Genomic DNA, 17187 nt, shown 5'->3' with positions numbered 1-17187 from the left:
TCTTTTTGCCTGGTGAAGGGGTATCCATGAAGCTGTGGACCTCTGATGAATTAACAATTAAATGTTTTCTGTATTATAACAAACAAAACAAACCAGTAATTAAAAATCTTACTGCAAAGAGAAGCCCAGGCCAAGTGGCTTCATTGGTGACTTCTATCAAACATTTAGAGAAGCACTAAAACTAATCCTTTACAAACTCTTTCAGAAAGTAGAGGAGGAAAGAACACTTCCCAACTCATTCTATGAGGACACTATTACCCTGATAACAAAGCCAGACAAAGATACATTAAGAAAATTGCAGACCAGTATGCTTTATGAACACAGACCCAGTAATCTTTTTTTTATTTTTTTAAGATTTTATTTATTTTATTTGACAGACAGAGATCACAAGTAGGCAGAGGCAGGCAGAGAGAGAGGAAGGGAAGTAGGCTCCCTGGATTGGAGGGTCTAATCCCAGAATCCTGGGATCACGACCTGAGCCTAAGGCAGAGGCTTTAACCCACTGAGCCACCCAGGCACCTCCAGTCACAGTAATTTTTAATAAAATATTAGCAAACCAAATTTAACAACATAGAAAAATGGATTATAGATCATGATCAATTGGGCGTTATCCCAGGCATGCAAGTTTGGATTAATATGTATAAAACAATATAACATACCATGTTCTCTTAAAAGGCTAGTTGGTGGGTGCGTGGGTGGCTCAGTCGTTAAGCGTCTGTCTTCGGCTCAGGTCGTGATCCCAGGGCCCTGGGATTGAGCCTGGCGTCCGGCTCCCTGCTCAGCGGGAAGCCTGCTTCTCCCTCTCCCACTCCTCCTGCTTGTGTTCTTTCTTTTTCTGTGTGTCTCTCTCTCAAATATATAAATAAAATCTTAAGAAAAAAAAAAAGACCAGTTGGTAAATATTTTAGACTTTTGGACCATTACAATTTCTGTTTAAACTACTCAGCTCTGCTGTTGTACTGCAAAACAGCGATAAACTATATGTAAATAAGCGGATATGCCTGTGTTTCGTTGCAACTTTACAAAAATAGCTAGTGCACAAGTCATAGTTTGCTATCTTGTAATAAACCATATTAAAAGGTTTTAAAAACCCCACATGATCAGCTCAGTAGATACAGAAAAAACATTTGATGTAAATGATAAAATGTTGCAACAAACCAGGAAGAGTGGGCAATATCTCACCTTGATAAAGGCATCTATGAAAATCCCAACACTAACGTAATATTTATTGGTGAAATATGAATCCTCTTCTCCTAAGACTGGGAACAAAGTGGGTAAGAATGTCCACTCTTAAGTCTACTCCTACCACTTCTTCACTGGAGTGTTGTACCTAGTACTATGGGGTGGGGGTGGGAAGGCATCTAAATTACCTAAGTAATTCACAAAAAAACCCAAAACAGATCTGAGTTTAAGCAAGGTCACAGGATACCAAATACACAAAAAAACTAAAAATTTTTTTTATATACTAGCCACAATCCAGAAATGAAAGAGAATTCCATTCATGATTGGCTTCATACTTAGGAATAAATTAAACAGAAGAATTAACAAGATTTACACTAAAAACTATAAAATATTGTTGAGAGAAGTTTAAAAAGACCTAAATAAATGGAGAGACATTCTATCTTCATGGATTATGAGTCCAAATGTTGTTAAAATGACAATTATCCCCAATTCGATGTATGGATTCAATGTAATCTCTCTAAAAAGAAAAATCCCAGCTGACTTCTTTGAAGAAATTTAATCCTATAATTTATGTGGAAATGCAAAGGACCTAAGGTAGAAGAGCCAATACAATTTTGAGAAAGCACAACATTGGAAGGACTTTTATTACATGGTTTCAAAAATCCACTATAATAATCAAGAGGGTGATAGATTGGTGTAAGGACAGGTACTAGAACTGGATTGTGAGTTCAGAAATATATAGTTGATTTTTGACACAGGTGCCAAGACAGTTCAGTGGGGGAAAGAGTAATTTTTTCCAACAGATAATGTGGGGAAATCGGGTATCTGCATGCAAAACAAAAAAAGACAAAAACCCACCCCAAAACTCAGTCTCTTAATTTATACTAGACACAAAAATTAATTGAAAGTGGATCATACACCTTAGTCTGAAACTACAAAATGTCTGGAAGAGTATCTTTGTGACCTTGGGTTAGGCAGTAACTTCCTAGACATGACACCAATGGCACAAGCTATAAAAGAAAAATTTGGTAAGTTGGCTTCATTAAAATGTAAAACTTTTGCATTCAAAAGACATTATTAAAAAAAAATGAAAAGACAAGCTATGGAAAGATTTGCTTCTCTGATGAAGGAGTATCCAAAACATATAAAGAACTCTTAAAACTCAGAAGACAAGTTAGTTTAAAAAAATTTTTTTTTAAATAAAATTTTTTTTTTGTCATGATTCCACTTACATGTGATAACTAGAATAGGCAAATTCATAGAGACAGTAAAATAGGGGAAATGGTTGAAGAATAGGTTGTTTAGGGGAAGTGTGGAATGGATAGTTACTGTTTAATGGGTAGAGAGCTTTTGTTTTTCTTTTTTTAAATTCTGAAAATAGGGGCACCTGGGTGGCTCAGTCGGTTAAATATCTGCCTTCCGGTCTGGTCATGATCCCAGGGTCCTGGAATCGAGCCCTGCATCGGGCTCCTGCTCAGCCTGTTTCTCCCTCAGCTGATTCTCCCTCTCCCTCTGACTGCTGCTCCCCCTCCTTGTTTTCTCTCTCCCTCTCTCTCTCTCAAATAAACAAATAAAATCTTAACAAAATAATAAAAATAAAAATATAAAATTCTGAAAATATTCTGGAAATGGATAGTGATGGTGGTTGCACAGTCTTCTGAATTTAATGCCACTGAATTGCACACTAAAAAAATGTTTAAAATGGTAGACTTTGTTGTTATGTATATTTTATCACAATTAAAATAAATGAAAAAACATGAGACAAAAGACTTGGAACAGACATTTTGTCACATAAAATGGTGTTCAACATCCCAAGTTATTAGGGAAATGCAAATTAAAATCAGTGAATTTCTACTGTACAGCCTCTGAAGTGGCTGTAGTCAAAAAGACTATAAAAATGTATTGGTAAGGATGTATGGCAACTGGAAACCTTGTGTGTTGCCATAAGAATGTAAAATGGTATAGTCACTTTAGAAGTCAGTTTGGAAATGGAATAAAAAGTTGCACATGGGGTGCCTGGGTGGCCCAGTTTCTTAAGTATCCGACTCTTGATTTTGGCTCAGGTCATGATCTCAGGCTGTGAGATTGAGCCCTACATTGTGCTCCACACTTGGTGTGGAGCCTGCTTAAGTTTCTGTCTCCCTCTCACTTTGCCCCTCCCCAAATCCTTTTCTTAAAAACAAAACAAAAAAGTTAAATAGAAACTTACCATATGATGCAACAGTTTCACTCCAAGGTATCTACCCAGGAGAAAAGTAAATGTATGTCTACACAAAGACTTGTATATGAGTGTTTATAGCAGCATTATTTATAATGGACCAAATCTGGAAGCAATCCAAATGTCCATCAGCTGGTAAAGGGATAAACAAAATGTGAAATATCCATATAATGGAATGCTATTCAACAACAGTAAAAAATAATGAACTACTAACACATGCTACAGCATGAATAAATTTCAAAAACATTATGCTAAGTGAAGGAAGTCAAACTCAAAAGACTACATATTATATGATTCCATTTATGTGAAATATCTAAGAAAGGCAAATTTAGGGGCACCTGGGTGGCTCAGTGGGTTAAGGCCTCTGCCTTCGCCTCAGGTCGTGATCCCAGGGTCCTGGGATCAAGCCCCGTATTGGGCTCTCTGCTTGGCGGGGAGCCTGTTTCCCCCTATCTCTGCCTGCCTCTCGGCCTACTTGTGATCTCTGCCTGTCAAATAAATAAATAAAATCTTAAAAAAAAAAAAAAAGGCAAATTTACAGAGACAGAATACAGATCAGTGGTTGGGTCTACAGGTAGGATTGAAGATTGTAAATGGGCTCAAGGGGAGTTTTGGAGTGATGAAAATGTTCTAAAATTGGATTGCAGTGATAGTTGCACAGCTCTAAATGAGCAACTAAAAGTCATTGAATCGTACATTTACAATGCCTAAATAAAGCTGTAAAACTAAAAAGTACCTAAGATTGGTTGGAGACTTTTGGATAAAACTGTTTTGTGGGGGTTTTTTGATAAAGTGGTTTCAGGTGACGTCCTATTGGTTTGTGATATCTCATATTACTCTTTCACTTGGAGGCCTAGACCCTCCCTGCTCCCAAAGCCTTACCTTGTGCTCTGCCTCACTAAAGTGTGTCAGAAAACTTTCTCTTTGTTGGGGAGAACTGACTCAACTGTTCGGAGTGTGGCTCTGATGGACTGTCTAGGCAGATGATACTTATTTAGAGAAAAATGCTTACTTTGAGCCCCAGGTTATAGATAGATCAGTCACAGCTTGCTACGTCCTGCGGGTTGAGAAGTAGGTGAGAGTTTGAGAAATGAGAGTATATTGTCTGCTGAAAGAGAAGAGCCAGTGGAGTGGTACCATCACATACAAGGATGCTTTAGGCTGTATTGCTACGACCTGTGCTTTTCACTGTTTTTTTTTGTTTGTTTGTTTTTTTGCTGAGGCCTCACAACAATCCTGTGAGATAGGAGAGGTATCCTTAGTCCCCATTTTACAGAGAAGGAAGGTTTACAGGGTGACTCCTTTGTCCAAGAGCATACAACTTTGGCAGAGTTAGACTTAAATTCAAGTTTTCTGACTCCATATTCTCAACCACTTCTTTTATACTCTGTGTTTTGCCTCAGCTGTTTACTGGGAAGAGGAGCAGAAGGGGCATGTAATTTTGACTGATTGCATATGTTTTCAGTAGATTTAGTCAGAAGAAAAGAAGGGGAAGTTAGACTAAAGCCTAAGTTCAGGAGTTCTATAGCAAGTATAGTAATCAAGGACAAACCTGATATCTGGTAGTTATTAAAATTATATACCTGGGTTAGAACTATAATTCATGGCACAGATGGTTTGAAGCTATCCAGTGCTTGGTTCAAGGAGCAGACCACTTTCTGAGTTATAAATATAACTGTGCCAGAAATAAAAGGAAATTCATTTGATAGACATTTACTGAGCGTCTACTCCATGCCAGGCTCCTTGCCAAGATACAGGATCACAAGGTCCAGTTGGATCCTGTTGAGAAACAGCCTGAGAGGACAGAAGTAGGCTGGAATTTCCTTCCATCATTTTCGTGCTCTGAGGCTGATGTGTCTGCCTTCCAAAGTGACCACATCCACATGGACCTGGAACCTGTCACTTTCTACTATCCTTGTAGCTTTGCTTTCTACAGGTTTCTTTATAAAAATAGTCCCATCTTTTCTTCCTTTCCCACTGTGGATTCTTCAGTCTGCTTTTCAGCCAAACATAAGTAGATCTTTCATCTAAATGAAATCTTTGCTTTTAAAAAAAAGACATTAAAAATAATTTTCTTAATTGTTGAAATAGTTGATGCTTATTGCTAAACACACAGAAGGCATAGATGAGTTATAAATAATAAACGTAAAAATCACCTTTAATTCTACAACTTAAGATTTCAGTGGTTAACGTTTTTGCTTCCAGTCTGTTTGAATTTCTTGTCAGTCAGTGTCTGCTTGTGCATATGTGAGTTGCACATTTTAGTATTTTGTTGTGTCAAGCTCTGTGTGAAATAATTTACATGTATTCTTTTTTTATCATGTTTTTAAATTATGTGTATAGTACATCATTCATATTTGATATAGTGTCCAGTGATTCATTGGTTATATATAACACCCAGTGCACATGACAACACATGCCCTCATTAATACCTATCACCCTGTTACCTCCTTCCCCCACCCCCTCCCCTCAGAAACCCTCAGTTTGTTTCCCCGGTTCCATAGTCTCTGAAGGTTCGTCTCCTCTGATTTCTCCCCCTTCAGATTTCCTTCCCTTCCCCTATGGCCCTGCTATTGCTTATGTTCCACATATGAGTAAAACTGTATGATAATTGCGTATTCTTAGTTCAGAAGTAGCTTTGTGAAGCAAATACTATTATCAGATCTCCTTTTCACAGAAGAAACAGATTTAAAGGTAAGTAACTTTTCTAGGTTTACATAGTTGATAAATCATATAACTCGAATTTTTACCCTTATGTAGCTCAAGCTCTTCACCACTACCTTTCTGTTTTCTTCTGTGACTATCACTCCGAAATTGTTCTCTGTAAGACTGTCAGTCTGGGGGCTCAGTCCCAGGACCCAGGGATCATGAGCCAAGCTGAAGGCAGATGCTCAACTAACGGAGCCACCCAGGCGCCCATGTAGCATTTAGTTTTATCCAAGAGAAACAGCATAGGATTTTGGTGCCTGAAATGGATTATTTTTTTTTATTGGCATATTTAAAGACTATTGATTCTTGTAAATACATAGGTGGCATGCTTGTTCAGGTGTACATTTTTTCAAAGAATGTGTTGGACATTCTTTTCTAATGTTTTCAGAAAATTTGGAAGTAATTGGTGGTGGAAAAATAATGCCTAGAATGCTTGGTATAATAGAATACAGATTCTAGGACCCTACATCTGGTCTAGGGTAGATCTCAGGAATCTGCATTTTTCTAAGTAACTAGTCTAGATGATTCTGATAGATAACCAGATTGGGAAACACTAGCCCGAACCCTCTATTTTTTTTGAATTCTTGCCATTTTCTTCATTTTTCTCTTGACTTTGATTTCTCTTTTTCTTTCTTGTGTCACTATACCTGCGTTTCTACTTTCTTCCTGTCCCTGGTTTTGGAAGCTAACTTTATTTTATTTTATTTTTTAAGATTTTATTTATTTATTTGTCAGAGAGAAAGCACAAGCAGGCAGAGTGGCAAGCAGAGGCAGAGAGAGAGAAGCAGGCTCCCTGCTGGACAAGGAGCCCGATGCAGGACTCGATCCCAGGACCCTGGGATCATGAACTGAGCCGAAGGCAGAGGCTTAACCCACTGTGCCACCCAGGTGCCCCCGAAGGCAGTGTCTTAATGGACTGAGCCACCCAGGCATCCTGGCAGCTAACTTTAGATAAGACTCTTTTCCTACTACTTTATTTAATTTGACTTTTGCTATGAGAGTGTGTTTTTCTCTATCTCAGATTTAAGTGGATGATTAAATTATTGGTGACCAAGGTTTGTTTTCTTGTCATTATCATGAAAGTTTTAGTGGCTCATCTCATCTCATGTTATAGAAGTCAGAGAATTGTTACTACATTTTACATTTTGTTTAGATGAAGGATGTTCATTTCCCATTTCACTTAGGTTCTTTTCTTGTTTGAGAGACATGGTTTGCAAAGGTTAGAATGAATGAGCCTCAAAGTTTTGGTCATAATAATAACCAGGGCCTTCATACTAAGGCATACTATATAGTCATTTGAAAGAACCAGTATAATACAGCAAGATTGTTGCAGAAGGCTGTCTATAATAGCTGTCTAGTATAGTCCAGTGAAAAAGCAGATTATACAGCTGTAAATATAAAATGAGCTCATTTTTGCTTAAGCCACCTCTCAAAAGCCCCACAAAATTATAGATATGTATCCATTTGTATGTGCATGGATAAAGGTCTCTAAGGACATAAAATAAGTGTATAGTTTATGCTATTTATTATTTTAATAATATCAGATAATATAGATAAGTTTATTGATTATAACAAGTTATTAAACTTGCCATTTATTATATATATTTTTAAAGATTTTATTTATTTATTTGAAAGAGACAAAGCGAGAGAGAGGCAGCACAAGCAGGGGGAATGAGAGAGGGAGAAGCAGGCTTCCTGCTGAGCAGAGACCAGTGTGGGACTCTATCCCAGGACCCTGGGATTATGACCTGAGCTGAAGGCAGACGCTTAACGACTGAGCCACCCAGGTACCCCACTATTTATTATATTTATAGGTGATTTCCATTGAGGAAATGGAAGATGATGAAGAAAGGGATACTTAGTTTTTACTTTATTTCAATATTTAAATTTTAAATAATGAGTGTGTTGTTTTTTTTTTAATTTTAAAAATTACAAAAGCATTGGTTTTTTTAAATACTGTGTGATGTCAAGGTATACAGTTTTTCCTATAAAATATCATTTCTTGTTATGTTATGGACATTGGGAAGGGTATGTGCTATGGTGAGTGCTGTGAAGTATGTAAACCTAGTGTGATTCACAGACCTGTACCCCAGGGGCTAATAATACATTATATGTTAATAAAAAATTAAAAAATTGAAAAATATCATTTCTTTAACTCTAGAACATTTTTACAGTTCTTTTTCTTTCTTTTTTTTTTAAGATTTTATTTATTTGACAGAGAGAGAGAGATCACAAGTTGGCAGAGGCAGGCAGAGAGAGGGGGGGATGCAGGCACCCCACAGAACAGAGAACCCGATGGGGGGCTCGATCGCAGGATCTTGAGATCATGACCTGAGCCTAAGGCAGAGGCTTCACCCACAGAGCCACCCAGGCACCCCTAGAACATTTTTTAAAAATAAGAAAAAGTAAAGCACTAGGCATTTAGAGTACTTATTTCATATTAGAAGTAAAGAGAGCAAGAGAGGCTTTAGCTGGTGTATTGGAGACAGCGGCAGCTTCCACCCAGCACGGTAGCTGATGCGCTCGGGTGACTCTGCTGTTTTGCTTCCCTTAGGTGGTTTGGTCCGCAGTTGGCATTCATTGATCAGTGAGTTGATTCAGACTCAAACCCACCGACAGCAATGAATGTTGAGTGCAGCCATCAGTGTTTCCATGCGGTGGCGTTGCCTCAGCCCTCCTGAATTCCTGGCTCTTCTTTTCCATACTGCTTCTTTGAGGCCCAAGTCCGGTATCTCTCTTAGTAACCGATGATCGAGGGCCCACCTAATTATAGGTAACACTAGATACTAGAGCTGGGAGATTTCTTCAAGATGAGAGACTGTGGTTCAGGGAATGGAAGGAGCTTGTGGAGAAGCGAACAGGTGGCTCTGTGACCACACAGATAGGTGCCCGCGTACCTGATAGATACAAACAGGAGTCGAGGGTCCTGGCTCTTCCTCTCTGTTTTGGACTGAGAAATATGAGTACTTTTCAAGGAAAATTAGCACAGGTTATGTTTTGGGTTAAATAATAATAGCAGTTTACATATGTTGTTTGCTGTGTGCTTGGAATGGTACAAAGCACTTTACATATTACCTCATTGAATCTCAAAACTCCATGAGGTAAGTGTTCTTATTATCTCCCATTTTATACATGAGAAAACAGAAACTCAGATACTTGCCTGTGGTCACATAGCTAGTTAGGGAGTTGAACCAAGATTTTTTCCAGATCTCTGACTCCGGACCTGACATTTTACTTACATTTAACAAACGTTTAAGTAAGCATATGTGTGGCCAGAAGTAGTGAGGCAATAGTTGATTTCAAACATCTCATATTCTAACAGGGCTGTGAAAACTTAACCATATTAACTCTGGTTGGAGGTAGAATGTGGTAAGAGTTGTACAGGCATTTGACAGTTGTATGCTATGTTTGCTTATTAAATCCTTCTCTTGCTCTTAATTAAAGTTTTGAGGGGATGTGGGAGAAATGGGTGTAAAATAATCGGATTTCACTCAAAACTGAAATAAATGTTTTTAATGTCTCCTTGCTCTATCCTGTTTTTCACTAGAGTGACATATTTCTAGGATACATTTTTAAGCACATTCGGTATTATAGTGGAGTTCTCCTTATCTTGTTGAAGTGAAATACTTGTTTGTCAAAAACAACACAAAGCAAGGAACAATGGGCAATAGAAATGGGGGAGCTCTTACAAAGTTCACTGGACCACCTTTAGGGACAGGCAGCAGGACTGGTTCTGGTGATCTTATGTGACATGTGAAGGTACAGCCTGCTCCTTTGCTTCAGGAAATGTAGTGTAGTCTGTAAGGACCCCAAGGTACAGTCAACGGTCGGTGGTTTTTTCAAATCCCAAACTCACCGACAGCGTTGAATGTTCCTTGGAGTCCTCTGAAGGCTGGTTTCTGGCCCTGGCAGCCCTTCTTCAGCCTGTACCCATGTTCCGGGAGCCAATGAGCAGTGAAACCACTGCTGCTAGAGGCTCTCATGTTGTTTTCCAGGTTTCAGGTTGAGAATATTTAGACTATGAAATCAGTTTGTGTACAGCAGAGAGCTCATGAACTTAATGGACTTGTGAGACTGCAGTTACTTATACAAGCAGACTCCAATGGATGGTTGAGAAAATGGCTTTGAATAGTATTATTTTTTTAATTCTGAAAATGTCAAGTGCCTCATTTTAGATAGATTGATTATTAAAGGGTATGGGTAAGAAAGAAGTTAATATATATTATGGACTCTGTTATGTGCTGGAATTTGTATATTTTTATTTCATTAAACTCAAAACAACCCACTTGTACCTCATGAAAAAACTGAGAGATTAAGTGATTTGCATAGTTACATAGCCAGGAGTCACTGTTGTAAGCCAGAACTTGAATACTGGACTTTTATCAGCGCTCAGCTCCCTGAGCATATCCCCTCTTTTCTTGTCCACCACAAAACTTACTGTTCTGTATCGGAAGTAGCATCTGCAGTGAGAACTACATCAAACTAGTAAACGTTTTCTCCTTGTTTGCCTGTATAAATAGCAGGTGGGTCTGTAGGCAAAATTTTTCATAGAAGAAGAGGAAAAAAATTTACCTTCACAATTGATCTCTCTAGCTGAGATCCTAGATCACTGAGTTGCTACAGAGGTTCAATGGTAGTCTGCCTGTAATTTTCCATTTGGAAAAAACAAAAACAAAAAAACCCCTGTCACCTAAGAGAAAGCATGCATTTCTCCTTTGTAAGATCACAACAACTAAAATGTCAGGTGTCTTTTTGCTTTGGCATAAAGAGTATTGGTACATTATAGACATACTGGTTATTTTTCATTGACTCCTGAATATCCTTGATTTAAAAGCTGGAAAATGAAATAATTGTATGGGTAGGGATAGAGGGTTTCAGAATGTAGGGTTTTATTACTGGAGAGATGGAGGAGTGCTCGGAAGAAAGGCTTAGAGAACTGCTGGCTGAATTAAGGTTAATCTTTAATCAGGGATTGAGTTTAAATAGTAAAGGTTGACTCTTCTCAAATTCATTTTTAAAGGAGCCAAATGGTACACATTAAAAAAAAGAAATCACTGAGAATTTGGTTTGAATGTAAACTGTTGAACATCTACATCAATTTAATTATTTCACCCTCTGTCAAAACACTCCATTTAGCCAGCTTTGTTGAGTTCTCAGTGTTATGACAGTGAATTGTATACAAACAACAACAACAAAAAAAAAATCAAGCAACTGTTACTCTGTAGTAGTTTAAAAACTCTTTAATGTGTTTAAACAGTCTTCCCTTGGTCTCATAGTAGAAAGAGATGTGAATGCCTTAAACCGTTTGGTCAGATGTTCAGATTTTAAAAGAATACTGACTTTTGCTGCTCCAAGCCATGAGATATTTTACAAAATACCATTGCTTAAATTCATGGCATTCTAATAAGAATGCTTTTTATAGATTTGAAAAACTAGAGCAGAGTGAAAGGTAGGTTTCCAAAATGGCATAGGGGTATTTCCCATTGTGTTGGAAATAATTAATTTTCATGGCAGGGAAGGCCACCATCATCCTCACACCTTTAAGTTTTTATCATCAGGCAAGTTAGAAGGACACACTGGTATTTTTAATGAGTTTGCTAAGGGGTTTATATATTTAACGCCAGGATAAAGTCTAAGGTTAAAAACATTAAGGGTTAAATTAGACAAGAGTTGTAGAAACTACAAATTTAATAAGTTGGTTTATTTCATTCTTGATTTAGATTGGTTTTGAGTTTGTCAAAATTTACCATGCCATCCTTTACTGTTTCACTTACCTCTTTTCCTTTTCCAAAGGTACTAAAAAATATTGAAACCCACATTGCTCCAACTTGGACATGTAATTGTTTTCATAGTCTTCTTGAGGCCTCTTGATATTCTTGAAAGAAACAAGAATCATAAACTTAATAAAGCAATATATTTGAGAGATGAATAGCATAGAAGAGAAGAGGAGTCAGTATCTCAGGTGGCTTCTGTCCAGACACTTCCCAAGCATTATGCAGAGAGCATATATTTGGGGTATTTGGGGGTAATGCTACTAACCTTAAGGACAGATTCTTATGTTATAAAGATGACAACAGAATGTCATCATGAACCCATATTTCTTTTAGCCGGACTGCTAGTGTTCTGCTTTATCCTTTTGCTAATTCGTCAGTGAAATCCTAGGATCCTTTCTCTTACATATAATCCTTGCCATTATGGAGCACAGTGTCTGTCCAGGGATCTAGACATAGACACAGCAGATGACAAAGAGACTGACTGCTATGCTGGTGGAAAGGTACAAATCATGTTACGGGAGAATAGAGAAAAGGGTTAATTCTGCCCAAAAGTCCCAGGAAAGATATATCTGAGGGTTACATCTGACTTGGGACTCAAACGTACAGTTGAATTTTTCTCGACAGAGAAGGAAAGATATTCCAATAGAGGGAAAACTCTAGAAAGTCCTAGAGAAGGGAAAGTTCAGGTAATGATGAGTGATGAGATTAACCTCTCAGCATCCGTTAACTCATCTTTAAGATGTGGGACAAATAGCACTTGCCCTTTGCACAAAGCTGTGAAAATCAAATGAGGTTGTGCATGTGAAAATAGCATGTTAATATAATTTCTAGATTTCTGTTTTCTCATTGCTCTTGGTTCATATGTGCTAAAATAGAGTATATGAAATACCTTATCATGATAGACTTCTCCAAATTGGATTCTTTTTTTTTTTTTTTTAAGATTTTATTTATTTATTTGACAGAGATCACAAGTAGTCAGAGAAGCAGGCAGAGAGAGAGGAGGAAGCAGGCTCCCTCCGAGCAGAGAGCCTGATTAGGGGCTCGATCCCAGGACTCTGGGACCATGACCCGAGCTGAAGGCAGAGGCTTTAATCCACTGAGCCACCCAGGCGCCCCATCCAAATTGGATTCTTATTTGTTCTCTTTTTTTCCCTTTGAGTGCCATAGTTTAAATTTTTCATATATTAAGTGTTCGGAGAAGTAACATTGTAACAATAAAGAATACAGATTTGGAGCTAGAATTTTGACTTTGCAACTTACTAGCTATGTGACCTTGGGCAGATTACTTAACTTCTCTGTTTTTCTGTTTCCTTACCTATAAAATGGAGATAATGATAGTGTCTACCTCATAGAACTATTGTGAGGGACATGTGGGTGGCTCAGTTGGTTAAGTATCTGCCTTTGGCTCCGGTCATGATCCCAGGGTCCTGGGATCAAGTTCCACATTGGGCTTCTTGCTCAGCAGGAAGCCTGCATCTCCCTCTGCCTGCTGCTCCTCCTGCTTGTGCTCTCTCTTCCTCTCTGACAAATAAATAATCTTTAAAAAAGAAACTATTGTGAGAACTAAATGTCAGGTGTGTAAAACAGCACAACACATGTTAAAATTTATATGAATTTCTATGTTTCAAAATGATTTAAATATAATGTACTTACGTATTATGAAATTAAATTGCATATTTTACCCATATTATGGTTTTGGTCCATTTACACTAATGTAAAACCCTTATTTTATAGTTAAAGTAACTTCCAAATAACTATTACATTGCACATGTATATATGTATATGCGTGTTTCAGAGACGTTTTTGAAATTAATTCTCTGTCACTTTCTTTGTGACCTTAGGAAAGGTTTTTATCTCTTGAGCTTCAAAATCCTCAATCTAACAGATTGATTTTAACAAAATCAAATTTATTTTAACAAAATAAGAATAATAGTATAGTAGTACCTCCCTCATACTGCTTGTGAGGATTAAAAATTAGATAATATAATTAGAAACTTTCTAGAAGCTATAGATTCTCTCCCTAATCTGCACATAAACACAAAATTTTGAAAGCAGTTTCAGTTACGGAATTCAAGAATGCATCCATAGCCTCCCTCTGAACTTCAGGTTCAGACATTCCGAACAGAACTGTAGACCAAGATTTCACCATCTCATCTTGTCACTGGTGTAATGTTGCTGCTGTTGCAATCTGTCACCATTATCTAGTCACATTATTCCCTATGCTGTAATCTGTGCAATACAACCAGACAGTGGGGCACCTGGGTGGCTCAGTGGGTTAAAGCCTCTGCCTTCGGCTCAGGTCATGATCCCAGGGTCCTGGGATCGAGCCCTGCATTGGGCTCTTTGCTCAGCAGGGAGCCTGCCTCCCCTTCTCTCTGTGCCTGCCTCTCTGCCTACTTGTGATTTCTGTCTGTCAAATAAATCAATAAATCTTTAAAAAAAAATACAACCAGACAGTGATAACTGGACAGTGATGATCCCTGGAAAAGTAGTTACTAGGCTTCATCAACAACCTTTAATTAGTAAATCTGCACTTATACAGAAGAAGTTGCCAGATGAGAAGTTACACAAATATTTGAATGAATTTAACTTACTTTGCAACAGTTTCTCTCCCACTTCCACAGCAACCATTTGGTTTGGAGCTAATCCCAGCACCATGAGTACTAATTCTGGCCTTAAGTAAGGGTCAGAGAATGTGTTGTTTCACGACAGTGCTTACAAAGCCTGCTAGATCCAGAGTGTTTACTTGAGTATTAGGGAAGGGGGGAAAAAGAGTATGCTGAAGATTGTAGTTGTATATGGAATTATTGGACATTCTTGTATTTAGCCTGCTGAGGTTTAACCAGACAATTGAGAAGTAGAAAGAGAAATTTAAACTTTGTAGCTTGGAACATTTTACTTTTTGACATGGCAACTTTTTATCAGGTTATTTCAGATATTTTATGAGTTGGGAAGACCAGGGGGTGGGCAGGCCAACTCACTGAAATAGCAAATTGACCTAGTGCCAAAAGACGGTATTTCTTTTCAAATGGAACATTTCTTTTCAAAACCTATCAAAATATTCTAAGGGCCACCAGAATTTTCCATCTCCTAGTTACAGTGACTTAATGTGTTTAAGATATTACTACTTCAGATTATTTTACAAACCCATAGGAAGCAATACTTCACTTTTCCATGGTAAATTAATTCACAGGGTATCTATAATCAGTGAACAATTCTTCTAAGCAACTCTATACTAAGGACTGTTGTTCAGCTGACCTGAATGAATAAGTACATTAAGTGAGTTGGGAATATAAAGTCATAAAAGCAATAGGGATCAAAATCATGCGGTAGTTAATATTCATGGGCATTAAGGAATGAGGTAGAAAGAACCTTGGATTTTATTGCAGTGTGTGAAAAGTGTTGGCAGAGATTTTAAAAGTCCTTGAAAGCCAACCGGCATGTGTTTTGCAATAAACAGTTAATGAAATAAGCAAAAACAGTGATCAAAGGACTCAAATCTTTCCTTTTGTACAATGATGAAACCCTGACGATCTAACAATAACATAAGAATATGTATTTCTTCCTCTGACCTATTTTAGTTTACTGGGTTAAATGTAATCATATGATACTTTATATGCTTTAAAAACTTGATGTCTGTTGTTATAAAGTTTATTTTTGTCTCATGTAGATTATAACGTTGTGTTAAGACATTGTAAGTTATAGGTAACTAGACATTCATCCTATAAGTAACTTATTATTTAAAACATTTAGGGGAAATGCTTTTTATTATTTTTGCATTATGTATGTGGGCTCCACTCAAGTCTTGAACTCAGGATCCTAAGATCAAGATCTGAGCTGATATCAAGAGTCAGATACTTAACCAACTGAGCCACTCATGTGCCCCTAGGTAATTTTTTTTTTTTTTTAAAGATTCTATTTATTTGTTTGACAGGGAGAGAGAGAGCACCCACACACAAACAGGGGGAGCAGCAGCAGAGGGAGAAGCACGTTCCTGCTAAGCAAGGAGCCTGATGCGGGGCTTGATCCCAGGACCCTGGGATCATGACCTGAGCTGAAGGCAGAGGCTTAACTGCCTGGGCCACCCAGGCACCCTGATGAAATGGATTTACAAGGGAAATGAAGACCCGAAGTCAAATAGTGGGTCAGAATTAAAACTCTTGACTGTGCGTGTGTGCGTGCATGTCTGTTTACTTATATGACACTGCCTCTCCATTGTGAAAAAGCATGCTTTTTGCAGAAGTTTCCTGATGTCCTGTTGGCCATCTGAAAAGTACTTCAAGTCTATCTGTCTGGCGGGTCAAACATCTTAGCCTTAGGGATACACCCAGAACTAGTGCAAATGGACCATTGACTTGAATTTAGCATCCTGACCTGAAGTATTTGACTAAGTAAGAGATGCTGAGTGGTGTTGGCATAAAAACTGTCCATGGTATGAAATGAGGAATAGCTGTAAGTGATCAAAAGGCTATGAAGGCCCTTTAGGCTCTGACATTTATCAGCTGTTGCTACACTTTAACACTTTACTCTAATCAAAGGTGACTACCACTGGATGGAAGAGGCTTGCAGAACCTCTGGCTGCTCTCAGGGGAGGAATTTATTTTAATTGCCAGTGAGAAGGTAGGAATGATTTCAGTAAAGATCAAGAACCTCCAAATCCACTTCAGCTTGGGCTCCTGGCCAAGTGTCCATCCTCTGGAGGGAGTTGGTGTCAGCTGCTGTCTTGTGACTTGAGGTATTTCAAAAAAGCCAAAGGCATTACAGAAGCCTTTCCTGAGTTGGCAGGCAGGAATGGCACCAGGAATCAAGGCCTGACACATGTCATCAGCCTGGAAAAAGTGGAGTTTGGACACTAATGATGGCTCTTGTCAAGGCTCAGTGTGATAAAGCCAGGAGGACTCAGCTTGGGGGTTTGTTTGCATAGAAGAGGAGTTACAGCTTAGAGAACACCTGCCAAGAGTTTTCACTGCCCCAGCTGTATGTCAGTGACAAATACTTCACCCTTAACTCCTGTCACTTCTTTTTAATGGGTAATGGTAGAGATGCTGGATGGGTAAGGAAGAGAGACAGCCTGGTTATATCTATCACATTTCCCTGTTTGCTTGTTTTCTTGCCATTCTCTGTGTAGAACTAAATTTGTCTGGCCATACTCCAGGCTAGTGTTTTGTTCTGTCTCTGTCTGATGGTACTGGGCCAGAGTTTTGGGTCCTTTATTTCCATGAATGCCACTGCTAATGACCACACAAGTGTTTTGATTGGCAGTTAGGAGAAAGTTTTTTTGCTGATACATCTTTGTTAGAAGTG

General features: G+C 38.2%; 1 protein-coding gene and 1 long non-coding RNA gene across 3 annotated transcripts in view; one reads left to right on the top strand and one right to left on the bottom strand.

Moving 5' to 3' along the window:
* The window catches only part of NR6A1 (nuclear receptor subfamily 6 group A member 1), a 224402-nt gene that overhangs the window by 62938 nt on the left and 144277 nt on the right, over window positions 1-17187 (top strand). The window lies entirely within an intron of this gene.
* The window catches only part of LOC116872569, a 43117-nt gene continuing 29432 nt past the window's right edge, over window positions 3503-17187 (bottom strand). Inside the window, exons 2-3 of the long non-coding RNA XR_004383674.1 lie at window positions 11884-11984; window positions 3503-3532 (exon numbers count right to left, since the gene is read on the bottom strand). This is a non-coding gene — a long non-coding RNA (uncharacterized LOC116872569). The remainder of the gene's footprint in view (window positions 3533-11883; window positions 11985-17187) is intronic.

Source organism: Lontra canadensis, unplaced genomic scaffold, assembly GCF_010015895.1.
Source record: "Lontra canadensis isolate GAN:19392208 unplaced genomic scaffold, GSC_riverotter_1.0 scaffold30, whole genome shotgun sequence".
Lineage (NCBI taxonomy): Eukaryota > Metazoa > Chordata > Mammalia > Carnivora > Mustelidae > Lontra > Lontra canadensis.
Note: the sequence above shows the minus strand (reverse complement) of the source record. Positions and strands in the feature narration are given on the sequence as shown.